This window comes from Falco punctatus, assembly GCF_963210335.1.
Source record: "Falco punctatus genome assembly, chromosome: 10".
NCBI classification, from domain to species: Eukaryota; Metazoa; Chordata; class Aves; order Falconiformes; family Falconidae; genus Falco; species Falco punctatus.
Window position 1 is genome coordinate 5526154 of NC_137590.1, and position 27919 is coordinate 5554072.

General features: G+C 47.4%; 1 protein-coding gene across 5 annotated transcripts in view; it reads right to left on the reverse strand.

Moving 5' to 3' along the window:
- ZHX3 (zinc fingers and homeoboxes 3) overlaps positions 1–27919 on the reverse strand; it is a 51417-nt gene that overhangs the window by 18774 nt on the left and 4724 nt on the right. For 4 of the 5 annotated variants that reach the window (XM_080406003.1, XM_080406000.1, XM_080406002.1 and 1 more), the window contains exon 2: positions 13758–13864. The gene's annotated coding sequence lies outside the window, so the exon portion shown is untranslated. Of the gene's footprint in view, positions 1–13757; positions 13865–14802; positions 17165–27919 lie in introns of those variants that run through there. The other variant, XM_080406001.1, reaches the window with a different exon arrangement.

The window sequence follows — 27919 nt, forward strand, 5'->3', positions numbered from 1 at the left end:
CACAGGTCCGTAATATTCTGCCACCCCACGTTCAGACTTGCTACACACCTTGCGAACCCACACCTAGAGCTCATTACCAAGCATCACCCTTTAGGTAGAGCAAGACCAGCTTTGGCAGATGCAGCCCATTGGAATGCAAGTGAAAAGGGTTAGGTTACACCTAAAATATACTTCTTCATATTTTTATTATCTGAAATTACTGAACTGGCTCCAAGCTAAAAAACTATTGGGAAGCTCAGAGTAAAGACACCCAGTTCCCAAAGCAAAATGAGAACCAGAGGTAGATCTTGGTCCACGTTAAATTTCTGACAAGGATACTTAATCTTTTAAATCAGCAGGAAATGCTTGGCCAAGCTGGTGAGAAGTTCACAAGTACAAGTGCTCAGTGGCAATAGGGCACACAAAACACAGAAGCCCACCGTGCTCCCAGCGCTGCTGCAGCCTGCCCAGTCCCAAGGAGTCATTTGGGGGGAAGTCTCTGAGCCCATGTTTCTGAAGCACTTCTGCTCAGAACCCCATCTCAAGGTTTCCACATCCACCTCCATATGGCTGACCCTATCTGGGGGCCACCACCCAAATTTGGGAACCACAGCTCTAGATGCTAGCACGTTTGTTGTTAAAAGAACACCAGCATCAGCTTTTATACCAGCACTGAAACGATCCTGCTGCAGAACCACAAACCCAAAAGCCTGCTAGAGGGTCACATGGTTTTCTCACTGAGCATCCAAGTCCCTTGTGCAATGAAGAAACACTGAACACAGGCTGACCACCAGTTACCAAGCAGCCCCGTAAGGGACAGACCTGCAGCAATTCCAGGGAAGTAAAGAGTGTCCAGAGTTTTAAAACAAGATATGGGTGGGAAGGACTAAACCAACCGACTAAATAGTACCAGACAGCAAATGTAGGGTGCTGGAGCTGATCCTCTGCAGCACAGCCTGAAGAGGAGCAGAGTGCTGCAGCCCCTTCCCAGTGGAGCATTTTCGGATGACTTCATCCACCATGCCCTTTACAACATGCTAGCTTCAAGAGCTGTGCTACGTTCTGGCCCAGCATCAGCTCCCATTCCCCCACTTACGGTTGCTATAATCAAAAAGACAACTGCAAAACACTTGGGCTGAAAGCAAGGAAACGGGGTTTGGCAGGTCAGGATCGAGGATTTTTTTTAATATTTTTTTTTTCCCCATCCCCTGTGGATCCTGCCTCAGAGTCGTCCTTTCAGACCTTGAGCGCAGTCGATGGCTTTTGCAGCTTATTGAGTCCACTGGTTTATGGCAATGTTTTTCTGCTCACTGAACTGGCTCATTCTTTTAGCAGAACAAACTGTTCCACGTTGAGGCAGGAGTTGGCTGTGTTTTAACAAAGGATTTTTCCCTTCTGACAGTGTTTTGCAAAAGACCCAAAAAAAGGAGTTTGGAGCCAAGTTACAAAAGGTCAGGAGAGGCGAGTCAAGCACTGGGTGTAGTTCCTGTATGTCACAGCCAGTCAAGGAAATGGGTGGGGAGAAGAGGAATGGCATTTCGAGCTGCAATAATATGTATAAAGCGATATTAATGAGGAATGGGCTTTTGAATGAGGATGGCAAGTATGCAGGCACTATAATTTTTGCTTTACAAGTGCAGGCTTGTTAGGTAGGCTGAGGTCTCTGCAATCATTTATCCCTGTGAAGTATGCATTTGAGAGAGTTCAAGTAGCACTAGCAGCAAGAAAAAGGCAGTCTTATTTGCCTCCCCTCCCCAAGCTGATTTCAAGGAGCTACCATACTCTCATCTCCCGCCAGCCAAATGAATATTCAAAAGGCTTTTGCCAAGCAAACGCCAGTCAATCACCTGCACACAATGCTGGGGGAAAGAAATACTGGGCTGAGAGACCTGCGTGGGACTGGCACCTTGCCCCTCTGCTGTAGCATCCCAGCCATTTTTAACGTGGTGCAAGGGACTCCTGCAGAGATTTGCTGGTGCCACGGCTGCTCTGCCTGCTCCTTTCCCGGCCACGCAGCAGGACACCACCGCTAAAGCAGAGCTGTGGCGTGGAGGACAAGCATTCACTAGCGAGGGTGCTATGGGTGGAGAAGGAGCCCAGCACTGTGGTCCCAGCAGCACTGCCCTCCCCAGGGAGCTAGTGACAGGTCTTCCCTCTCCTCTTCTAGAGGCATTTTTGGCAGTGGACGGACAGGTTCCTGGTGAGGTCCCACTCCCTGCTCAGCAGTGGCTGGTAGGGTTAGGGTCTTTCTGTGCTATGCACTGTGTGTGGACAAACCAAGATGGCCAGTTCTGGCCTCGCAGATGTTGGAAGAAGGGGAGCCAAGGGGATCTGCAACAGTTGACAGCATGCAATGCCTAATACTCAAGCTTTTCCAGGCCTCAGAGGATCCCTGAATAGAAAGAAACCACCCACCACTGGAACAGAGCCACTTTTGTGGCTGGAAGGGGCAGATGTTCAACCCCATACAACAATGCAACACAACAGTTGAGACTGTAAGTGAAGAACGCTGCATCCACTTAAAACTGAAGAGGGAAATCAGGGACACCATCTAATTCTAGAACTACCATTTGGTCCTGATGCTTACAGTTCACATACCTACTCTGCAGGAGTAGCACAGGGTTTTCTTCCACTGCCTTAAATAGACAGTACCCTGGCCTAAAGCGCTGAACCACAAGACCTTCAGAAGCATATGGTCAGACTGGCAAGTGCTCAGCTCCTTCGGCTAGAACACCATTTTCAAAAGAAGTCCAGCTCCTTTTTAGTACCTACATTAGTGACAGACTTCCCGAAGTCCCCACTTCCCAGCAGGTCCTGCTGACACAGCGAAGGGCGGACCACTGAGAGGGCTCAGCATCCTAATGGCCAAACTCTTTGCCAAGACATGCCTGATGAGAAGCCGAGCTTCAGAAGCCCTCGCCACAGCTAACAGGTGCTCCACCACTCAGCGGCCAAGAAGAACGGGCATGGAGAACGACATCGTCCCTGCTGCTGAACCCTCATCTGCTGACAGCCGAGAGCTCACAGGAGACAACCTTCTCCCTTGCTCTGAAACATTCACCATTTCTTTTGGGATTGATAGTAAGAGAAAAATGGGTTTGGGATTTTATTTGATATTTCCATGGGCAAGATCCAGGCATCCAAATCGTGCACCTGCCAGCCAAACATACTACTTGTCATTCGCTCTCTGGTTTGAAAACTGTTATTTGTTCAAAACCATTTGTCAAGCCACTCTGGACAGTACGCAGGGACACAGAACGAAGTTCAAAGTTCAGAGGTTATTTGTGATATGAACCGTGCTTGTCCAGACTCTTCCTCCAGCTGTTTAGTGACACTTGGAATGGATTGTCCTTACTGGAGAGTCAATTATTTTTTTTAGTTGAAAACTCACCATCCTCTGTAGGTCAGCTGTGAGCTGTAAGCATCCCAGTTATTTACTGCTGGAAGCTAAAGGAATTTCCTTACTCTCAGAAGACAGATATTTAAAATTAGTTTCAAGTACAGTTGCGATAAACAAATAATGTTCTCCTCCTTTCTCTCTCCTGTTTTTTTGGTTGTTTTTTAAATCACGCCTGCTGTCTAACCAGCCTTTCCCTTAGCTGCCCTCTGCAACTCCTCGGTTAAAAATTCATTCACAAGGAAGCAGGGGACATCTAAGAAAACCCAGCAAAGCCTGACCCCTGCTTTCAGAGCTCTCCCTTTGACACTCGATTCCCCAGGGACCTCATTTTTTGAACACCATTTTTAAAAATCCAACCCACCCAGTATGTGGCTTTTTTTGCCCCTTCCTGTGAAGGGCAGAAGGTTGGGAGTTGGGTTGTTACCTTCTGCAGGGGACAGGGGCTCTGGACTTCAGCTCCCTGCCGACAGGCAGCCGGCAGGGTCTCGCTGGCTGGAAGATGAGCTCCCCAACCCACTCCACCTACCCTGCTCGGCAGCTGGGGATGGAAAGAGCTTTCAGCAGACTGATGAGGAAAACAAGAAGTGTTTTTAAATGGCACGATGGCCCAAGTAAAGGGTTTTGGGGTTTTGGACTGAGGTCTCCTGCAAGCCTTTATTCAAAATATTGATGTACTCAGCAATTTGTGGCTCACAAGGCCTTGATAGGAGGAGATTCTTTTTAAAAAAAAATCAGGCATGCTGGGAGAATTGCTTCCTTGCCATGTGTTAGCGAGCCTACCCATGAACCGCCAGCAATTACTAAGCCTGCACTCTGTATTCAAAGCTCTACACAATAGAGTTTATTATTTTTAAGCCTTTCAGACATCAATGGAGCGAACTTAAGAGAGCTATTTGGAAGATTAAGATACAAACACCACCATATTATTCAATTTAGCTCCGACACTGAACACTTATTTCTGTAAAGAGTCACAGCTAATATTACATTTCCAACTGCCAACAAAGACAAATACTTACAGCTTTAAGTCACATTGCTGCATGCTCTTGTAAACCAAATTCCGGAAGTAAGAACAAGGAAATTACTATCATTATGCAAATACTGCCCAATTACTGCCATGCCGTACCAAACCGATCTTCAGGTCTTGGCCACAGGCTTCAAAAATACACCCACAGACACCACAACCCCAGGAACTCCCCGCTTTCCGTGCGTGCAGCCAGGTGTGAAGTTACTAGTGTATCTCCAATAGCTGTATTGGATGAGTTTTCTAAGTATTTTATGTTCCTACTAGTGCAGAGAGGCTTGCTGCCACCTCACTGCCCCAGTCCCTGCTTAGGACGGTCCCGTGGGGGACAGCAGCAGCTCTGGGTTTTGACAGCGATGTGCCAACCCCAAAGGTTCCGGCCACATGTGCTTGGCTCTTGCTCCCATATTCTCTGTCCGAGTGGGAGAAACCTTGGTCCCATCCCCACAAGCAGGTGCTGGCTCACCTTGAAAGAACAAGACTCTTGCTTTTCCGAAGAGCTCTGCACAGCTCCCTTTGCAGAATGAGGGCATCTGGGCCAACCTCTCACTCCCAGCAAAGCGTTTCCATCAATTCTTCACCAGACAGGCGAGGCTGCCTATCAGTACTGAGCTCCTGTTTCCTACAACCTGCTGTTGCACGGGTACAGAGCAGCTTTCTGGCACTTGTGTAATTTACAGAGACTGTTGAGTAATATTCCTTTCAAAAACCCACACGAATTACTAAAAAAAAAAAAAAAAAAAAAAGAAAGAAAAAAAAATCCAAACCATAAATGTAGACTGGTCCCAGGACTTTTTGGCCCTTCCTGTGACAACAGCAAATAAGAGTTTATTAGTAGCTGCTTTATTTGCCCAAATCAGATGTGCAGACAGGTGACATAAAGGGAAAACAGGGAAAGAATTTGTGCCTGTTTTCTATCATTATGCTGCTTAAAGGAGAGCCGACTGCTCCATTTTGCCCTCTTGAAGCCATCCCATCCTTCGCAAACAATTGTGTGAGTTAGACAAGACTGGGTGCAGGACTAGCAGGATGGGAACGACATCCTTCCATAGGAATGCAGGAATAAACCAAGGAATGAAATAAGACTCAGTAAAAATAAAAAAAAATCAGTTTGCCTATTTGAAGGCTCTCATTCCATCATAAGAACTGATTTAACTTGAAGCCTTTGGAGAAAAGCTGCCTTTCTGGAATCTAAAATTGCCCAGCATTTCAACCACACATGGAAAAGTTCTCATGGCAAAGTGTACCATGGATAACATAAATATTCCTGATTTACACCACCAAAAGTATCACGGCCTATGTTATAATCTGAGAGAAACAAAGATCAAGACTTCCTCCTTTTTTTTCAGAAATAAATGAACCAGTGTAAAACATTCACCAGCATCATTAGGATGAATGGCAGACCATACATTATTAACTCTGTTTAACGTAACTAAGAAAACAGCAGGATGAACTAAACTGCAGGAGGAGTCAGCACAGGGGACGATAATGTAAAAATAACATTTATGCTGTGTCAGCAGGTAGTCTGCAAATACAGGAATGGGGACGACCAGCTGGCTTGGGGGCTTACTAACGGCATGATGGAGCCTTTCATTTCTAGGGCAGCAGTCCAAACCATATTCACATTAGCAGAATGTGGTCCTCCAGGCACCGGCTTTCTTCCTTGGGCTGGGAGAGAGCAGACTTGGAAGCAGCTTAATGATATTGCACCAAAATGACAGCGTGTCACACTGGAGAAAGCTCAGGACAGCAGGAACTCCCTCCATACACAAGCCCATAATCACCTGCCGGCAAAAGATTAAGCGAATAGATGCCTGCAGCATCAGGGGAGCACGGGGAGGAAGAGTTCACTCAGTGGGACTCGTCCTCAGTTAAGCTAGGAGCACATGAGGCAGCTTCACAGTGAAACCCACGATGTTCTTCATGTTCTTAAAATCAATCACACACGTCCTTGCGTCAGGCTGCTCGCCCAAGCGGCCAGGATCAGGCAGAGCTGCCGAGCGAGAGGGTTCATGAAGTGAGCTCTCCACGGATTAATGCTGTAAAACTGTACGTACCTTCCAGTGACAGCTGGGAAAGTGGTTTGCAGCACTATCCAAAGCACCGCAGAGCCATACTCCCACTGTTTTTAAGGTTCCTCTAGACCATCTGCTTTCACACCTAAAGGACTCAGCAACTGCTAGGGGCAGCCCCCAAAATTCAAGGCCAGCTGCTCCTATCTGCACCCTTCATCCTCGCTCCCCTTCTAAAATGGGGCACAAGTCTCGTCACTACCTGGCAAGTGCTAACGAGTGGTGAAAAGCTGCTAGTAAAGAAAGTACCTTTGCCTTTCAAATCACTCGAGCTGCCGTGTTGGGCAAGGTCCCGTGGGACTGCAGCTGCCCACCAGCCAAGGGCTGCTCCCAGGAGGATACGCAGGTCCCACTTGCCTGTCCCCCAGAACACGCAGGTGTTCTGAAATGGTTCACTGCAGATCACTGACCTTAGGAAACTGCTACCAGCCTCCCCCCTTGCTGCCTGGCATTTTCTCCTCATCCCTCCTCTCCTCTGCCAGTGGTTATTTCCATGGCATTTTTGATTGTCCCCATGAGACACTTGCTGAGCCTCTCTCCAGAGCTCCAATATCCTCCAAGAGACAACTCTGAAGGCTCCCAGAAGTCACACATCTGCGTGATCTTCCACACACATACACGCCAGCCTGGAGCTTACCCTCCCCAGTACAGAAAGCAGCTTGAACGACTAAAAGACCCACAACTTCAGGAAAAGTCCACAGCCTTAAATGTGTGCTGTCCCACCATGAGGACCACACAAACCATGCAATGGGAAAAGAAGAAGGTTAGACAGGAGTGCTTAAAGATACCACATCCTTTACATCAACAGGTTGATTTCTTCCCTTTTACCAGTGTGGGTCCTGCTCTTTAAGACACAGTTTTACTCCAGGAGGGTTCCCAGCTAGAGGCAGAGTCTGAGGGAACAGCTGGCAGACCTACCTGCAGTCTGAGCTTTACAACCCCCCTGGTCTAGAAGCAGCTCCAGCCTCTTATCCTCTCCTGGAGAGCACACACTGCCAGCTGCCCAGCCTCACAGCATCCCACCTGGCATGTCATTAACTCCAGATACCTCGAAGAGGAAAGCTTTTGGGCTTTTGGGGTTTGGGAAGGGCAGAACAGAGTTGAAAGAAAGAGCTTCTGTCCAAAAGGGATGGATGGATGGATTCTCTGGGCCACGGTGCGATAAAAATTTCATACGACAGATATTCCCACCAAAGATGAAAGAGCTGGCCCCAATTTACAATCTGCGGCTAAGTTGCTTCGGGGTGCTTCTCAACAGCCTGCGCAAGCCGTTAAACCCAACTATATGACACAGGCGAATACAGGTATCCATATTTTTGTTATTTCTGGAGAGTCAGATATTCCCCGGGAGCATTTTTACCCACCCACAAACACGAGGCCCAATTTTCCGCCACGTCTCAAAGATGCTCATTTCCATGCACTCAATCCCAGCATCCCACACTGGCTGGAGCTCAGTCACTGATACGGGGTGGGGGTCTCAGGCCAGCAGCTCTCCCAGATCCACCCCAGACCTTCAGGCTCTACAGAGGGAAGAGGGGCTGCATGCCATTGGATGAAGGAGGTTCAGCATCACTCCTCCTGCAGCTCCGCTGCACCCAAAATGCAGGCAACTGGAGGCAGCTCCTGCGCTGCCTGGATGTGGCCATCATGTGGAGGCTTCCCATGGGCTTATCCCTTGGGAATGGCAAGGAATCTTCACGGCACAATGTGGGAGCCAGCAAGGCCCCTGCTCCCCCCCTGTTGTCTGCCTTCCCAACCAGGAGGTTTTAGCATGTTTCAGGGGCGCTGGAAAGCCTCTCTTGACCCTTAGGAAGGGGTAAAAGGGGTGGTCAGCACTGCTACCCCCACTGGAAAGGGGGAACAGGAGCAAGGAGGGATGAAACAATCTGCCCGAGGTACGTCTGCACGCTGAAGTGGGGAGCAGCACCACATGCCAGCATCTTTCCTCACAAAGCCATCACCTCTCCCGAGCACCCACCCAGGTTTAAAGCAGAAAGGCAGCACAGGAGCAAACACAGACTACTACAATAAAGGAAAACTTTATGCTGAGGCCAAAGAAACACCAGAAACCTGCTCTACCCCAACTGACCATCAATTTGAATCTAAAGAACTGAAAGCAGCACTAAGGAAGGCTTCTCAGCTCAAGGAGCAGCTAATGACCTCGCTGGTGTACACCTGCAGTCGGGCAGGGAGCCCCAGGATCTCACCTATAAAACCATTTCAACGATCATCCTGTTCCATTTTCCCCAGGAGAACAGAAGAAAGGCCTGTAAGATGGTCATGCTTTCTACTCCATCCAGGTTCTTCACACACCAGTTATGGAAAAGGGTACGGACTGCCCTCCCACTGCCACAGCTCCTGGCTGGAAGGGAAATGCTGTCACCGGTGTGTTACAGAAAGGGAAATGAGGCACACAGCAATTGCAAATAACTCGCCCAAGGTCACAGGAAGCTTATAGAAAGCAAGTAATTGAACCCAGGACTTCTAAGTCCCCAGTCTAGTTATTTAACAGAGATCATCCTTTTAATGGGTCACCTTTAGTCAGAAACCCTCCCAGTTTGCAGACAAAAGCGCTGCCAGGAGATTATGCTGAAATACACTGGCACAGAGAATTATTACGAGTTTCCCTTCCAGCCCAACAAGCTCAAAGGGTTGTTTTGGAAGTAAAATAAATTAAAACTTGCAGCACATTCAGTGTGCTGGAACAGACAACTCCCTAAGCACTGCAGACAGCTGAACCACCAAAGCGCTTATAAGGCTGCAGATCAAGCTGGGAGATAAGAAGGTGTTTTACCTCCGCATTAATCGCTTTGTTTTGAAGGGTGGCCTCCAGTGAGAGCTTACCAGTTCCCCAGTTTCACCTTGGATTTGCATCTTCATTCATAAATACTTATGGATGAAACGGAATATTGCAGCCTTAGCACTGAGCCAAACATCAAAAAGCCTTTTTCCCTTCACCCGAGGCCTCTCCTTGAACCTGGCATGCAATCAGTTTGTGTTGCTGCAAAAACAACCAAATGGACTTTATCTGCGCTTTCATGGGCCACGGACACAGCTCTATTCCGTCCTAAAGGAATCTGCGTACAGCGTCTCTCAGCATACCCCAGTCCATCTACAGAAACTAGAAATGGCCTTCTATACCCTCAGCGCAGCCCTACCAGGCAGGGCTGGTTGAAGGCATCTCAGCAGCATCCAGGCTGGCTGCTCCTGCAAGTCTGCGGCGTGGGGACAGCCACTGTTGGAGCCCCAGCAGTGCCACCTCCCCACATACCCCGGTGCCTTCCTGGGGGACAGCTCACCTTGCTCACAGAGCCACGAGGAACAGCAGAGCCCAGGCTGCAGCATCACTCTGTGCCCCAAACCCCTCTGACCTCCAGCATGGGAGAAGCCCATGCACATGGAAACAGGAACTGCAAACCAAATCCTTCCAGCAGACAGATGCAATTTTTAATACAACAGACAATCAAACCACGTCCGTGGGTATCTACAGTGCTCAGATAATTTTCAGCTGATGACAAATAGTGAAAGTGTTGGGCAATAGGTTTGGAAAGGGCCACGCAGGATGGAATTTGCCTTTCAAGCAATACAATGCAGCCTGCACAGGGGGGAGTCAAAACAGTTAGTGCAGGTCTAGCCAAGAAGTTTATGCAGCATTTAAGCATCCAGTGGCCACATCTTTCTGGGTACAAGCAATTTAATTTGTCACACTGATACTGTATACATGTCCCCAGCGGACAGGTCAATAAGAGATAAGAGTAGGGAGGGAGGGATGAGGGGGGTTGCCTCAGGACAACTGTGTCTGAGCTGCAAGTGGGGAAAACTTTAGTTACACATCCTGACTGGGGAGATATGAAAATGAAAACAGAGGTAGATCCCTTTGGTCAGTTCTCAAAACAGCTTCAGAGCTCCATGCTCAGGGCTACGGCCACCTGCCTGGGGAACGATGAGCCCTCTTCAGTGCTAACCCCCAACCATCACCTTCCTGGGGAGCACCAAACTCCATCAGCTTGACGGGAAGAGAGAAGAAAAAGAACAGAAAGAGAGAACTTCACCTCCACTAAGACTCTGTTACAGAAAAAAACCTGGCACTACCAAGTTACATGGATAAAGGACGATTCTGCTTTGCAAAGCCTTCAGGTGGGGAATTCTTTACTTTGTGCTCTGCTGCAGATTTGCAGGTGAACATTTGCTCTCAGTAAAAATTTGTCTCTCGGGGTGGGGAAATTGAATCTATCTTTCCCCCATCTCTTTACTGGCAGAGCAGAGGCAGCTGTTGGTGGAATAGCTGATGACAGCCACAGGAGCACGATAACCATGCCCTAGCCCATTTCACTTTCAAGTTACCCACCAGAAGACCTTGCTGTCACTCTGCAACACCTGGCCCTAAACCCCAGTGAGGAGCACGTTCAATGCTGGAGCTGGAACTGGGGATTTCATGCAGAGCACCCAGTTTTATGAAAGCGCCCTATGCGTTTCACACCATGGGTTCCGTCTTCATTAATGCCATGCCATCTGACCAGGATGAACCCCTCAGCCCCCTGCAAGAACCAGTTCAGCAGAAGCACCTCCAGTCAGTTATTAGCAACAAGATCAAACTAGCAACCATGGGCCTCCAGATCCTTGGACCCTAAACACACAGCTGAAGAGGCATGATATCAAAAATTTGCTTAGCTTTGAAATCCTACTCCTGCTTATTTATGTTTCAGGAGTACCCAGAGACCTCAGCCAAGCCCACATCTGCTCTACAAAGCTTGGGCTGGAAGTGCATTTGCACATGTACTGGCCACCTCCACGCAGAGCTCCCACCCTGTGGCCAGTCACAAGCAGCTCATCGTTTAGTTTACAGTAGAAATAAATAACAACCAGGTGTTGAGGAGAGGAGGTGCAGCAGCGGGGCGGGCAGGCTATAGTGCTGGGAGCCAAGCCACCAACCGGACATCACAGACACTGGTGTCCGTGGGGTTCTTCTAGTGCTCCCATAGTTGAGCCAAGCTCTGCCTCCCAGCAGCCAAAACGCCCTGGTGAAAATGCTGTGCACAGAGCAGAACCGTACTCTGCAAACCCCTGCAAGGATGCAGACAAGGTTGTTAACCTAAACAGACAGGTTTGAGATTGATTCGTAGGAAGGATGAAATCAAGAGGTAAAAATAATGTTTCCAACACACCAGTGACATACTGAGACCTGAAGCCAACAGACTATTTACAGGCCAAGAGCACTCCTCGCTGCTCTTACCTTCATCTGCAAGGTCTGAATCAACGGCTGCTTTGGAGGAGCCTGTTTGAAGGCAACAGGCAGCCCAGGGAACAGCCAAGCCTGAGAACTGGGAATTGCAGGAGAAGTTAAATAATTGAAGGGACAACTCAGCACAGCTCACTAGATTATGCTTCACAATCCAACTGCCAAAAGTTGGAAACTCAAAACATTTCCTCCTTGAACACATTAAATTCCCATTTTCCTATTTCAAAGTCTTCTACTTGCTTCAGCATCCAGATATGCACTTCCCAAATGCACTGCTAGGAATAGGGTGTTGTAAACAAAGTTTTACAAAAAAGGAACGTTAGCACACAACATATTTTTCCCATTACTCCAATAGGTCCTGCAAGCTCTGCAAGCTTGGTAAAGAAAGAGTCTATTTAAAAATCTAGGGTGGGGAAGAATTAGCTCACCAAAACCATAAACAGATTTGCTTTGCACTTTCAGTCCAAGAGAAAAACAAGACAGGCTATGTGCATATTGATGCACACAATAGCACAATCATTTTAAAAACAAATTAATTGGGAGGGAGAGGACACCAGAGAAGGGTGGGGGGAACGGAGGAGTGGAGAGAAAGGGGCCAAGTCCTAGAGCAGAGATCCTGAGTTTGGTTCTTAAAGCTCCCTAAGAAGGTATCGGGACCCCGCCGTGTGCCAGCGCAGGACTGCGAGCACACAGGCAGGATGACACATGGTGCTACAATGCCACAGTCTGTCTCTGGGTGCAAGCCCTTCAGTAATAAACGACATTATTTTCTGCAGATGTAACACAAAGGAATCCTCCCCACTTACCCAGTGACCTTCCACACAAAGCATCCAAACGCGTTATTACTATCTTTCAGTGGCAAATACCAAGGGATATAAAATTTAATTCCCTTCCCCCTACTCTCCCTCCCAAGAGACCCTGACCCTGTTTACCAAGGCAGAGTGAAGCTACAAAAGCTTTAACCTCTTCCTCCTGCTTAATTCTCCATCTATAATGGTAAGACAACCCCAAGAGCAACAATTTTCACTGCATTTGCAAGATTACTGCCATAAGGAATTTGAGGACCCACCTAGTATGCAATTAACTGAGGCAACTTCAAGGAGGACAGCTCTCAGGAGGCTGAGGGTGCACGTGGATCCCAGCACATCACGTGCTACAGCAGGGTCCATTAGTTTATTCCTACCAGTTTAACAGGCTGGATTTAGCCTGCAGAGCTGGAAGTGTGTCAGGAAAGCTGCAGTAAACAGCATCAGTCCAGTTGTGGTAGTCCTGATGCTGATTATTTAATAAAGTCTAGAAACAAGCAGTCTCCAGGCATGGCACAAGCTGAGTAGAAATCACTCTAGGGTTTGAAAATCCCCATTTCCACAGGGACACTGTCATTTGTCACACAGCTGTGAATTGGGTGAATGAATTCCCCACCAGCCTGCACACTAATGCTCAACCAAAGAACCTCATTTCTTACAAATGAGATGGCTTTGCTCTGGTATGAGACCCAATTTCTCCTTCAAAATTCTGGAACAGTGTAATGGAAAACCAGAGTGTTATTTCCAAGCACACTTCTTCTATCGGCTGAAGCCAAGGAGAAAACGCATCGCTCTCCTGACCCCTCATCCACACCATGAGACAGATAAATATTTATTAAGTTATATGGTTTCCTAGAGGTGGGGAAAAATAAAAACCAAACACATCAGTGGTCTAGCACAGACGAGCACCAGCCAGGAAAAAGAGTACAAATGCACAGGACATCTGAACTCTGTCCCGTCCAAGGTGTGACATTCGGAGGCAAAAAATCTGCTCCCTTCTTAGGGACAGCTGGGAGCATAACCCAAGACCTGTACTGACCATGGAGCAAAGCAGGGCTCAAAGGTTAATGGAGCAAACCATCGCAGGATCGCTTATTTCAGCCAGCGGGCTAGAACAGCCTTCATAGGAGAATCCTGCAATACACTGAAATAGGGCACATTTCCCTGCCCAGGCTACCCAAGACAGAAAGGTGCACGGTCCAGATCACACATGGAGCCCGACGTGGCAGTGGCGACTTACCTGCACAGGGGACCACGTCCTCAGCCTGTCCTTCTCCAGTTCTTCCTCCGCGCTTGCGTGCATCTTTAAAGTGCCTGCAGTCGCTTCAGCTGTGCCGGGATTCAGGGCTGGAAGAGAAGACGTTACACCAAAAATTACTGCTGTACCTCCAAAGGAGAAGGCAATCCTTGGTTAGTAAAGACTAAAAGTATACAGAAAATACTGATCACTTGAAGGTGTCTCCCAGCTGTCCACCCCACCGTGCTCCCACAGCACATCCTCACTGAAGCATCCCAAAACACACGTCAGATTATTTTTTTTCCACTCAATTAGCAAAAATATCATGTATCGGAAGGTAACCAAGTTCACAGAGTTAATCGCCAAGCACTCAGCTGCGCTGCTCTCAAAAATCTACCAGCAGAAGTAAAAAACTCCCAGCCTGCGGCATGCTGGAAACCAGGGACGCTGCTCCCCGGCTCTCGGCCACTGCTCATGGGCTCGGTTCGTTAACGGGACTGGAGATCTCAGCTGGCCAAGAACATATTTAGAGAAGCAATCACAGCACCCTGACCGACACTGCCACAGCCTGCAGCTATATATAACCTGCCGCTTTGCTTGTAGCTGTGGGCTTCCTCTCTCCCCTTTATTTTCCTCTGCTGCCGTGCAGTCCCCATTCCCTCATCCCCGGAGAAGCAGCAGAGCCAGCCTGATGTATTTCATAATTTCTAAACTTAACCATCTAAAGGGATAACCAGCCAAGTGGATTTCTGGGATTAAGTTCAGACAGGGGGAGAAAACAGCATACTGAAAAACAGAGAGTCACCCTGGAAAAAGGTGAGCCAGAGCTCGTAAGGATGAAAAACAGGAAAATTATGTTGTGATTCCTGAGTAAAGGAAAATTTACGCTTGTTTTCTGCTCCTGCCCAAGCATGGCCAGTGATAGGGTCTCCTCCCCCAGCAACACATCCCAAGCGCCTCTGTGCGTCAGCCAGCGTGCGTGCTCCTGTCCCCTGAAGTCCCCTGCCAAAGCCCTGCCGATCTGCTGCTCAGGTTGGATCCTGCTGACCATACACTTTGCACGCAACCGGTGAGTTCCTTTAATTAAAATAAATACGTAAATTAATGGCATGGAGTGATTTCACCAGACAACTAGCACAGACGCATTACAGCTCGGGACGGTGCCCCCCGACCCCATCCAAACTCCTGCAGACAAGAAGCTTCCACTCTGGCTGTAACCACACAAACCGAACCCCAGCAGGAGTGGTTTTTTTTAAAAAAAAAACAACACAGGTGTCCCAATGCTCCCTGCTGCAGAGCCGCCCTTGGACAAAGCTTCCCCCAGACCTGCAGTGCTGCTTGCTGTGTGTTATTTGCTGTACATTATTTTCCCAATTTAATTCACAGAAAATCTAAAGTGAGCACAAAACTGGGGGAAAATTCAGCCCCAAGGCTGGTAAATCACAAGAGTTCAGAGAACAAGAAAAAGATGCTTTAAATTCCTGCTAGATGCCACAGCTTTTTCTTTTTTCTTTGCTTTTCTTCCCCCCTTCCCAACCCTAAAATGAAGAGGATTATTCTGAACCAACTGGGTTTCAACATGCTTGGAAAGATCCCAGTGTTGAATGCTGGGACCTTGACATAACAGGTGACAACCTTTTCTATGCCAGAAAATGTTTAACATCTAATAAGAAACAAATATTAGACTGCTGATGGAGTGGGTTTTTATTCCAGAAATTTGTGTAAATGTCCTGTAATGACTTGCACAACACCACCATCTCCCAAACGAAGTGATAACAGCATGGCCCTGGCTGCTTATCTGCCATTTCTCCTTCAGTAACACCACTGCTCCTCTCCCTTTATTATACAAGCTCTCTGCTACAGTAGGTTTAATATCATTCACACACTCCTTCAGGGATTCAACATATGCCTAAGACTTTAACAGACAAGATTTCGTGACTCTTGGAGTACCTAAATTAAGGAAAGCGACCTTGACCACAGCAGTCTGAGCAGCTTTGCGCTCCCTGAAATTAAAGGTGGTTTAAATAGAAACTTAAGCTGGAGGCAGAGAAAAATCTGAGTTTCCCAAAACCTTCGTCTGAAATACAGCGCAAAACCCCTGCAACTTGGCACTGTGCACCACTATTACCTTGACAGCTTCTCCTTGAATGCCTGAAGTTGCTGCTTCAAGTACAATAGTATAGGAAAGAGCTGGAGCAGGGGGGCAGGGGTTGGGCTTTCCTCCAAGCAGCACATGCAAACGGTTCAACTGCTTATCACTGAAACTGGAACAGCAACAAGGACGACCAAGGCATGCTTTTTCCCCCACTAACTTCTTTCAGATATTAAAATCCCAGCATTGGGTCCTTCTACCTCAGAGATTTCCACTGTCTGCCAGAGCCACCGATGGTCGTTACCACCCCACTGCCATCCTTTCCAAGTCTTGCGGCTTCCTTGGGCTTGACTGAGTGGCTCAAAACCTGCAAACAGCTCAAGAACGAAGAATATATCCCCCAAATACAGTCTCGACACAGAGAATAAGTCATCCTCATATACCTGGGGGTTTAAAATCGTAATGCGTGGACCAGCTGGGACAGCAGGCTTGTGCAAAGGGAGGGAGGAACATCTGCATCCTGGCAGCATCCCTGTGCAAGGACCCACTGAGGGTCTATACGCTTAAAAGTCAAAACCACTACAAAGTGTCAAGAATAGAGACTATTCTGTTTTTCCTTTCACCTGGCAACCCCATCCCAGATTTATTTATTTTTTTAACAGTTGTTAGCTCTCTTCTCCCTCTCTTTTGTTTGTTTCTTTTGGGTTTTTGTTTGCTTTTTTTTTTTGAAGTGGCTGGAAAGGGAACAAGGCTGCCCCAGAACAAAGCCTCCTTGCAGAGCAAAGCCTGCTTCAGTCTGACACTCACACAAGCAGACAAGGCAACCCCAAGCTCAGCTCTCAGCACTCTGCCCCGCTGCAGGTCGGGCTGAGGAAAAGCAAAACAACGCAGAAGAAGATGAAAACAATTCCCTGGTCTGCAAAGGGGATGCTTCGTCTTTTCTTGCTGGTCCCAGGACTGGGAACTAGCTCAGCCATGCAGGCACTCTGCAAGACCCCAGCTTTGGCAGAGACGGGCACCTTCCTGCGGTGCCTGTGTGGCCCCTCCTGTGGTCCATGGGACCTTCTGCCCCCAAGACCAAGGTAAGGTTTCCTCACCGTGCCGCTCCATGTCCCATCACCCACAATAAAACAAGTCTTTCTGTTGCCTTCAGTGAGCATTGCAGACCAGTTTCCAATGGTTATGATTTAGCAGCTCTCATTAATGGACGGTCTTGAAATGGATTGTTTTATCTAGCAAGGAGCAAAAAGCTCATTTATACCTTGAGATCTGAGTTGATTTGTGTGGATCTAACAAAAGAGGTGATGTGCAGTGACACACAACTCTTACTTGGCTTGAGATTTTGCACCTTGTTTGCAAATCCATAGCACAGACCTGCTCCCTGCTTGACTATGAAATGGTTGTTCCCTATAGGGAGAAAAGGGACGTTGGCATCACACTGGTGTCTTTGATAAGGCTCTTGGAGGAAAAAGGGTGCAGAGGATGCTGCAGAACACAGTCCTGACCTGCAAAGGATGCGTGGGGAGGAAACACTTCTCAGCCACGTGGGACCTCGTGAGATGGCCCAGCAGAGACTGTCCAGCCCTGCGAGCTCTGCTGCGTGTGGGATGCCTATTTAAAAAGGTTCTCCTTCCCAAGGTACAATTAAAGGACTGACAAGTTACCATTCAGGATCTCTAAAGTGGCCGTTTCTATTTCTCCAGTATTTACACAGAGCGGGGAACTTGTCTTTACTGATGTTTCTTCGAAGAGAAACAGCTACACCAAAGGCAACATCACTCACACCCCTTCTGTCTCCTCCAACTCAAGTGAACCAGTGTCCTGGAAAGGCTGTATCATTGAGAGACAAAAGTCATACAATTTAGCGTCTATAACATCCAATTTTAGAATCAAAGAGCATAAAATATTTCTAGCCAACATCTGCTTTTGTAGAGAGGCATGCAAACTTATATTATCTTTAGTCACTTCAATCTTTTTAAGTGCCTGAAAATTTAAGCCCCAGAACATCATTTGTCATCTCTTGCTTATTTTAGACTGAGAACAACCCTTCCTAACCTCACCACTCCACGCCAGTGCTGTAGGAAGAGAGGACAGGAAAGCATCAAGACAACTCCCACTTGCAGGAGAATAAACTGCACCTGCACCGTGCAAGAATGACCATCAAGAAATATTAGAAAGATATTTCCAAGCCTTTTTCACCTTCCAACAACTGATGCTCCACAAGCTCTTCAGACCATCAAATCCAGTTGTTACTTTTAGGAAAGTATTGCCCAATATTTAATCTGAACTTTTTTTTTTTTTCTCCACAGTTTTAGGACTGTGACCTCTTGCCCTACCTGTGAATGCAGAAAGCAAACACCACCTTCCCTTTTAGGCACCTGAAGATTTCCTCCCTCACTCCCAAAGAACTCGGCCTTACTCAGGCCAGGGTTTCTGGACCTCCTCCTGCCAGAACCAGGAGAGGACACCTTCCCCCAGCCTTCTGCACCACACACCTCTCCACTGCGGCATGTTTATTTTCAGGAGAGATAAAAGGAGAGATGACTTTTACGCCTAATCGCCAACAATTTACAAGCAGATAGACACATGGTCTAATTCACACCTACCTTCATCATCTTTTCCATCACAAAGAGAAGGAATTATGGAATATTCTTGTTAAGATAAAAATTCCTATTGCAGATTTTTAAAAATTTTAAATCCTATTCAGGCTGGATTTTAAAAAAAAAAAAAAAAAAAAAGAGGTATGTAGAGCATTGAGCATTAAAGCTCAGCAAATGATGGTCAGCTTCTTGCTCCAAGAAAAGGAAACACAGAGCAGACTCCCACACATTTTCATTTCACTGCCCACAAGGATGCTTTGAGGACCACAGGGATACAAATACCTAAATTTTACTATCTATTATTTGAGAGCAGAAATCATCACTTTGTTACATGTTTTATACAAGGCTTAACAGGGCTCTGATCATCTGTGATTATCCAGTTTGGCTGAAATAGAATAGCACTGGTTTCCCTTTCATCCAAAAATCTCGAGCCTACAGCATCCTGCAGGACGTGGGAAGCTGCAGCTCTGTTCCAGCACTGCCTGGAGGGTTTTGCATCGTTAGCTCCAGCTCCTGCTGTGAGCTGGGATATTCTGGGATGGGGGACTCTGCCAGTCCCCTGGGATCTGCCTTCCGTGCTCAATAACGTATCTAAACAGTCAATACACTCAATAATGTATCTGAACAGTGCCTCTGCCCTCATCTCCAGCCTCTTTTACAACCAGCTGCAGTTACTGGTCCCACTCACAGTTTGTGGGACCGAGGGGACAACAAAAGCAAAAATAAGTTTTTTCCAAAAATAAAATTTCCTTTGGCAAAGAAGTCCCCCCCAGGCAGCACTGCCATTAACCCAGGTATAAAAAAGCCTGGGAGCCAGCAGTGGCTATACTATTATAATACAAATTATTAATAGGAGGGACCTCACTGCCCTCAGCTTCCACATGCAGCTCGGCTAAAGCCAAAGGAACCTTTTATTTTTTTTCTGCATGGACCTTGCAGACTCCACAGTTAGCAAAGAAAAACCACACTGACAGTTTTTACACTGTCTACAATATCTTTTTAGGGTGATTTGTCATTTAAATTGTCAGCTTGAAATCTAATGATTTTAAGAAAAAGAATAAAATACTATGTATTACATTCACAGGCTGCAACCACTGCCAAATTCCTCTGTCAATTTTCAAGGGATTATAGGCACATTTCTCTTTTAATGTTTTATTCTCTTGCTTCTGTACCAAAGAGATGGGGAAAAGAGTAAATGGCTACTTAAGAACAGTGTATGACAATCCAAACCAAAACTGAAAACGGAGCAAAGCACCACGCTCCTCCTCCTTGGAGAGGATGCTCACAGCAGGAGCATCCTTAGGTGTTGGCTGCAACACAGCAGCCAAAACACTTTCAGATGCCAGCGTAATTTTAAGGCAGGTGTTCCACAAAAAATCCTTTTTTTTTAAAGGAAAAGCATTTTTAATTGCAAGGCAAATGTGTGGGAGGACAAGCTTCACATTTCTGTCGTTGAGAAATACCCAGCTCTTGCAGAGCTCAACTCAACAGTGGACGCAAGGGAAGGTCTGTGGGACCCAGAGCAGATATAAGAGCTGAGCACACCCCAGCCCCCTCCCAGAGGCTATACATCCTCCTTTATCACTACATTTGCTGCTCAGAAATCCTACTGCCTTCTCTTCTCCCTAAACTTTCCTTCTTCCTGAGGCGGAACAGATGAATGGACCCATCTTTGGTCTTCCCAGCTTGCTCTTCCCACTACAAACAAGCCCTGTCTGAGCAAACTACCAGCCGGGTCCCGATCCCTGTTCCTGCAGGGACCTGGCCGGGGCTCAGCCTGGGGAGAGTTACACAAAACAAGGATTTTGGCATTTTTTAGTCAGAACCTAAATGTCTTTTTTCCCCAAAAAAAATGCCTGGAGCACAATAGTGCTTGTTCATACAAAGAGGACAAAATTGTCTAGAAATGGAAGCAAAACCTTATTCACCCAAATTAATGGGCAAATTTTACAACGTGAACACAAGCAAAATGTTGGGCTTGAGGGTTTTTTTTCGCCTGCAAGGCATTTTTTTTTTTTTTTTTTTTTTTTTTGCAGGACAGTGTTCCTTTATAAAAGCATTCTTCTGAAAGCACTTCTCCCGTGAAGCTCCCCCCTCCAACAGCTACTGTTACAAATCTCTGATAAAAGATGTATTCAGCAGGGTTTGGCACACAGAGAGCACCCAAACTGGCATTGCCAAAGCCTCACAATTTTATCATAAGCTTCAACATATTTGGAGAGAGAAAAGATGCTCTTGCTGGGAGTATCAGCTAGGAGAGGGTTCAGCTCTTGGGGTCATGAGAACCTCAGATTTCAGGGGGGGGGGAAACAAAACAGTAAGTGTCTAGACACAATTCTGGAAAAACACTCTCAAGCAGGAGTGCAACGTGATCCAGACTTTCAAGAACTGATGTCCAAGCAGAAGGAACCTTTGCTGGATTATCACCTGATTTGGTCCAGCTTCAGGATTTTGCAGTGTCTCACTGGTGACTTCTGAATATTTCTGGGGGTAACAACACTGTGAACTTCAGCCCTGGAAGCACCATCAGAACCAACGGTTTTTGCAAAGGCAGGGGAGAGAGCGGCTGTCCCCAGCGCCGCTGCACTTGCAGCCAGTGCTCAACTACACGTGCGGGAGCAGAGCCATGGAGCTCCTGCGGGGCTGGAAGCTTTGGAGCTCGGCTGAACACAGATGCTTTGCTTGCCTAGACAGGGTACGTGTCCATGATCTAGTCACTTAACCCTGGCAAAAAAAAAAAAAAAAAAAAAAAGCAGGAGGTCTTGCTCTGCTCTCGCTCACCCCCCATCTCCCTCTCCTTGCCCCTGCGGTCTCTCCCTATCCCTTAGTACATCCAGACCTCTCCCAGAGCTTCTGAGCTAGCAGCAAGCTTTCTGCTGTTATCCCTCAGCATGAGATCAGATCAGCTGTCTCACAAACCTCTAACATAAGCTTGTAAGGGAAATATAAATGGAAATAAACCCCCTCACTGATTCAGCAGTGCAGCAAGGCAGGTCCATCAAAGCCCAGGGGATGCACAGGTCCTGATGGAGGAGGACAAGCCCCGGTGATATGGACGAAGAGCTTTGCTGTTTCTGTGGAAGCGGGACTGAGCCCACAACAAGTGTGTGACATCTATAGGGTATCTTTACAAGGATGTATGCACACGCACCCAGCAGCAAGCATAGCTCTTCTGTCTTGCTGCTCTTCTCATCTGTGCCAGAAGCAAAAACCGCAGCCAAACTGGACCCAGCATCCATGGCACAAGGGAAAAGAAACATCTCGGCAATGAATAGATTTCAGCTGGAATCTCCCAGGAGACAGTATTAAAATGAAGGGGGGAAGAAACAAATAAACAGAGGAGAAAAGAATCAACTTGCCAGTATCAGCCATGCCAACTTCTAAAACCATAAGTCAAGCCCCAAACACCACAACACTGGCTTTCAGTCTGGGACACTGGGAAATAACCAGGCTAACGCGGGGTGGTAAGAAGAGGCACCTCCCTACCCCTCTCTGCCCAAGAATTCCCATTCTCCAGCTTTTCTCAGTCACTGCGATGCTCCAGAGGTCTTTTTTTCTTTAAAAAGCCAAGATTTTCACTGAAGTCCCTGGTTCTGAGTGCTGGGCTTTGATCCAAGTGTCAGATGTCAGGAGATAGTGATGGGCTACAGGAGCTGGCCACCAGCCAAACCTTTTTCCAACCAGCTCAGCTGGAGTCTGGATTTGGGAATCCACACCAACGCATTTGGGAAGTATTTCCCAAAATGCAGAGTTTAACCCCAACATTGTATTATGCAGCAGCAAGCACAGCTCTATATTCCTCTATAAATACATCACTAAATACCATGCTCACCAGGTCCAGCTCTAAAACTGGATCACCCATCAGTTGCAGAAAATATAAATATTCTCCCTGGTTTCCAGTGCAATATTCCCAAGTTGATCCAGAGAACCTATGGAGTCGCTAAGCTATAATTAGAGGTTTATTATAAAAGGTGTTTGGGATGTCTGTCAGCACTGAAGGACACCCTGTATTTAAGGTACCCTTAACACACGTAGCAGCAGCCGGACATTTGGCTTTCACTAAAAAAAAAAAAAAAAAAAAAAGCCAACTTGTTTACTCACCTCAAGTGACTTTTCTTGGTCTCTGCTTTGCGAGAATGTTTTCAGCCTCTAACTTGATTAATGTCATTTTAAAAAGGCAAAAAGAAAAAGCCATCAGTGAGGTGGTTTAAAAGACGTATTATGAACTATGGATAAAAATGTGATACCAGCTAAATCTTGCTTTTCACCCAAAAAAAAAAAAAAATTTAATCGGGTGCAGGACGTGCACGTTCAGTCATTCGTTATTGTAGGATTGTTGACATTAGCTTTTATTTTTAGAAAAACATGAAGTGTGGAGGGGAAATGAAACAATGTGATACTTCTTCGAGACTGTCTCTAATATGAGGAAAATATGCAAAGAAAATACCGTAGCGATCCGCTTGCATACCTTCCCACAGAGTGCTGGGCTTGAATTTATAAAATAATAAATACCATTTCAAAGCACTTGGACTGGCCTGACTTTTTTTTTAAATAACATCTGACAACGTCACCATACCCTGAGCCTTTGGGAGGGAGAAGAGCAGAGAGCCACACACCAGGGATGCTCTCTGGGACCTGGTCTCCCTCCTGGCTGTCACACCATGGGGTGACCCTGGGCAGCCAAAACCAGGGGGCACATCAGATCACCGGCTTCATGCCACAGTGAGCATTTCACATTGCAGGCACCTTCAGCTGCCCAAATCCTGCAAACACCTTCATAAAAAGACTGCTCCATCAAACGCACCGGGATTTCTCGCCTTTGCAGCACAGTGTGGTAGCTCGTATGCAACACTTGTAGGGTCAGGGCTACAGCAGACCATCCTCTGAATTTCTAAATAAAGTAGTTTTAGGCCTACAAGCACCGAGCTATACCACAACTTAGTAAATGTTGCTGAAATTAAGTCTAAACTAGAACGAAAAAGCATCTCTGAAGTGATGCTCTGGTTCAACACCTGGTAGCAGCAGCATCTGTGCTTTCCTGCTGGAAAAATAAGCCCTGAGGGCAAGGTGGCCATGGCTAGATGACCAAAGCTGCTCTAGGAGGGGAAAAACATCATTAGGAGATAAAATCATCTCTGCTAATAGTGAATGTGAATTCAGGTGCGTAATTACACCAGCTGCCAGGTACAGCTCTGCAGAGGTGACCTTTCCCGGTGCTGTCTGGACATGACAACATGGAGGCATCACGGCAGAGAGGGGATTTCTCCAACCACCCACCTTTGGGGCAGAACTGGCCCAAAAAAAGCAGTGGAGGAAGGCAGGGCAGAAAACATCCGCAGATCCCTGTGGTAAGAGGGTGCCCAGCTCTGGCATGCTCTGAAGTCACCCCTTCCCAAATGCCGACTTCCATCCATCCCTTCAAAGCACAACAAGAACGTATTTGGGAGCTGAATGGATGCACGGTAAACACAGAAACAAATTTCACTATTAACAGCCTCCAGTGGGCTTATTTTTGCATCCTGAAGCAAAGCACCACTGCAAGGGAATATGTTCCTCTTCCACTAGACTATTTACTGTCACACACCTACAAAAAATTAGATATTTGACTTACAATTTCTATTCTCAACCCCCCTACATCCCCCTCCCCCCAAGAAGCTCAATTTCAGTGGCTTTTCAGTTGCAAAATTAGCAATACAATACTTTGTATCTAAATTCAGTTTCAAGAACCTCCCTCATCTCTTTTTTATAATCACATGGAGAACAGCTACACTGCACATACCATTTTTTGCTACATTGAGCTTGAGGGAAATTTAAGACTTCCTCCCTGCCCTGCCTTCTTTTTAAATGGGAGATGTGATTATTGAAATTAATTCGGAAAATAGTCAGCATTCACCAATCAGCTCAGCAGTCTGGGTTTTCTTCATCTGCTGGTTACATGCTAATTATTGTACTGGTGGGATTATTTCCCATTCACATTTGGAATTTACAACACAGTAGGGAATTGATTAAATTACAAGAAAAATACCAAAAAAAAAAAAAAAGAAATCAATGACATTTTAAATGCAACATTTTTTTTTTTATTTTCTTCCAAGTCTCATGCCTACAAGGACCTGAAAAACTCAACCCTGGCAGCACAGACGCACGACGCAGCGTTTCTGAGCGTTAAGGGGCAGAGCAGCAACGTCTCAGGAGCAGACATTTTGGGAAGGCAATGCAACCCTTCCACATACATCAATACCTCTGTTGTTCATCCCATCCTCCGCTGCCTCACACTGACCGTACCCTCCTCCACTTGGCCCACGTTTCTAATTAAGAAGGAAAACCTGCCCACAGGTGGGCAATAAGGCCCCATACCCAAGCCCAGGGCTCCAGCCACACTGGAACGCCTGTGCTGCGGTGGGAGCTGGGGTCCGCCAGAGCAGGGAGCAGAGGTGGCGATGGCACATGCGTGCCATGCTGGCCCCTGTCCTGTCAGCAGCTCTGATGGACTTGGGTGGCTTTGTCCCCACCCCAGAAGAGTGTGAGGGACAGAGCAACAGCAATCCACAACGCCTGCTGGCAAGAACCACTTTCTCCAGCTATCAGGTCTACCAGCCAAGTGTAAGTCCCTGATGGAGACCGTCTTTCAGAGGTACCCAGCGCAAGAGATCCCTAATTTTGCTATGTGACTCTTAAATACTACTTATTTCACTTACTACTTATTTACTCATTTCACCTGGGCAAGCACATATGCCAGTACCATCAACAGCAGGGCTCTGAGCACACAAAGGACTTTGTGTTGGCCCTGCAGGGCTGTTTGTTTGGTGGTCACCCCTGAAAGCAAGGGCTCCTTCTCACCCCCACCCTCTCAGCTCTCCAACTGGCCCATGAAAACTACAATTAAAAAAAAAAAAAAAAAAAAAAAAGAAAAAAAAAAAACCAACACCACCAAAACCTAACCTACGTGCCAGAGATCAAAGTAGGAGTGTCAAAGCCTTAAAGTTTCTTTAAGCAGCCCAGTCTCCTGCTCCCCACCCACTGCTGGGCACCCACAAGCTGCTCTGAGGCCTCCTCGGAAGGTGACAAGAAAAGCAAATATCCTGCAATGCCGAAGGGAATCAACACCACCCCAGAAAACATGCAGGAATCCCCAGAGCAGAAAATACGATTGAAAAATCACATCTGAAGAACAGGCTTAACACAGCAGCAGCACAGGCTGGCAGCGAGGCCAGGCAGGGTACCAGGGTTGCTCGCGCTGTGGTTTATTTTGCCACCATCACAGGTACCCCCAGAGACCCAGCTCAGCCCAAGCGACCCCCCGGGTGGGCAGGACAGGCAGCTGCCTTCAGCTTTCCCCGCCACAAGCAGGAGTTTTGGTGCAGGCAGGCACAGCCAGAGCTGCAGCCCCCCCGGACAGGGAGGCTGGAGGAGCCCAGCTCCAGGCTGGATGCTGGGGAGCGCAGCCCCCGAGAAGCAGGGTCCTCGTGGGGGGCATGTGGGCGTCTGCCCGGGAAACCACCAACCTCCTAAGGGCTGGGGGGCGGCCAAGCCAGCACTCCTAAATTAAGGCAGAAGGGGATCAGGGGCTTGCTGCGATCCAGACAGGCAGCCCGGCAAGAAGAGGATGCTGGCAAAATTAGGAGAGCACGGAGCAGCAAATGGAGCTCGGCAAAGGGTTAGGTGCGGGTGGACACAGCAGTGACTATCCACAGGAGAGGGCTCTGCACAGTTAACCCCAGTATACTGGCTCCGAGGATGCCTCCTCCAAAGCACCTTCATTTCTAGTGCTTTTATAAGCACTACCATGATGGCCAGGACCAAATTTCCAACCTCCAGAAACAGTGCCGGCACGCGGCAGAGCAAACCCGGCTCAGCACTGCAAATCCTGGCTGGGTGAGCTGGGCGACACCACACCACTGAAACATCAACAACAGAGGGGAAAAAGCTAAAAGCAAAGGACCTGCAAACCTGCCGTGGTTGCTACATCACCCTCCGTTTCCATCTTTCCTGCCTGCAAAGCATGAAAATGCCAGACACTGGAGCAGGGAGTGCAGGCTGCTATTTAAAATATTCGCTGCACTTCACGGTACACACATGACCGGAGGAGCAGAGCCTAACAGGTGGATTATGGTCTTAATGAAATATTCACATTCATCTGCTTGCTCCAAGGCCAGACCACAAGTCTGCTTCCCCTCTGCTAGCACGGGTGAGGGGGGCTGCGCCCAGATTTTTGGTTTTAAATTAGCTCTGCCTCTCTAAAGCAGACACTCCCCTTGTCTTAAATATTTCCGACATGGAAATGATTCCTAGCAAAGAAAGAAAGAAAGAGCAGGATACATTTCAGAAAAGGAATGTGTTTTTATATCCTGCTTAACAAACCAAAGCACAACACACAACAGGCTCACATAACCTCCTGCACACGCTCCAGGATAACTTGTCACTCTCTAATGACCACCCTACAACTAGGAACACATGTTAAGAGCCAATTAACCTTAATGCAAAGAGCAAATGCACCCGTCTTGCCAGGGCTGTGAAAAAACACACATCAAGAAGCCCCATTGGTGTCACATCCAACCCTTCAAGGTCTCCAAAGCCACCGAGCACTGCGCTCGAGGTGCTGCTTTAGAGGTGACCACCTCTACCAGGGTGACCAGAGCCAGAAGGCACAATGCAGGCGGCAAGAGAAAGCCCAGTGCATCAGCTGGCATCAGAGGCTGAAATGGTCCTTGTGCTATCGGTGTCCCAGGGCAGGACCTGGAACCACCAGGAAGGTCTCCAGCCATTGAAACCTGCCCTGAGCACAAGCACAGGAGTCAGCGATATGGTTGGATCCTTAACACACACACCCAAGGCTTCAGTTCATTAAATATGCTGCAAATCAGAAAGCATCCAAGACACCCTCATCTCGAACATCCTCTTACGCCAAGTATGCTCCAAGTACTCCAGTGTGCCATAGCAAAGACCCTTGTTACTCCTACACTGAGGAGTTCTGGAGATAAAGAGCTACAGGATCAAGTATCCAGGACCTCAAGCCTAATTTTGGTCCTCTTAAATGAAAGTCTTTATTTTTACCATTTTAAATACAGACAAGAAGTTTCAATCCCTCTTTCAAGGCGGATACTGACCATTCTTATTTGGGGAAGACAGAAGAACAAGATCCATCAGACAGCAAGGCAAAGCTTTTGGCAGGAACCACGCTCTCCTTCGGTGGGACAACCCAACCGCTGGATTTACTTTCCAGAGGGACACCAGCAACACCATGGCTGGGGCTGCAGGACAGGATAGCGAACGACCAGTATGACCACTTTGTTAAGACTTGGTGTATTCTGGGAATTTCATTTTTAAATTGATTTAGGTGGTTTCGATCCCACTGCTGACCTGAACTCCTCAGGAGAACAAAAAAATATCTCCCCAGCTTTCTGATAAGCACCTGGATATAAAGAAAAAAGTGTCACAGCTTCTGATTTAGAGCATGAGCCCATAGGAGATGCACA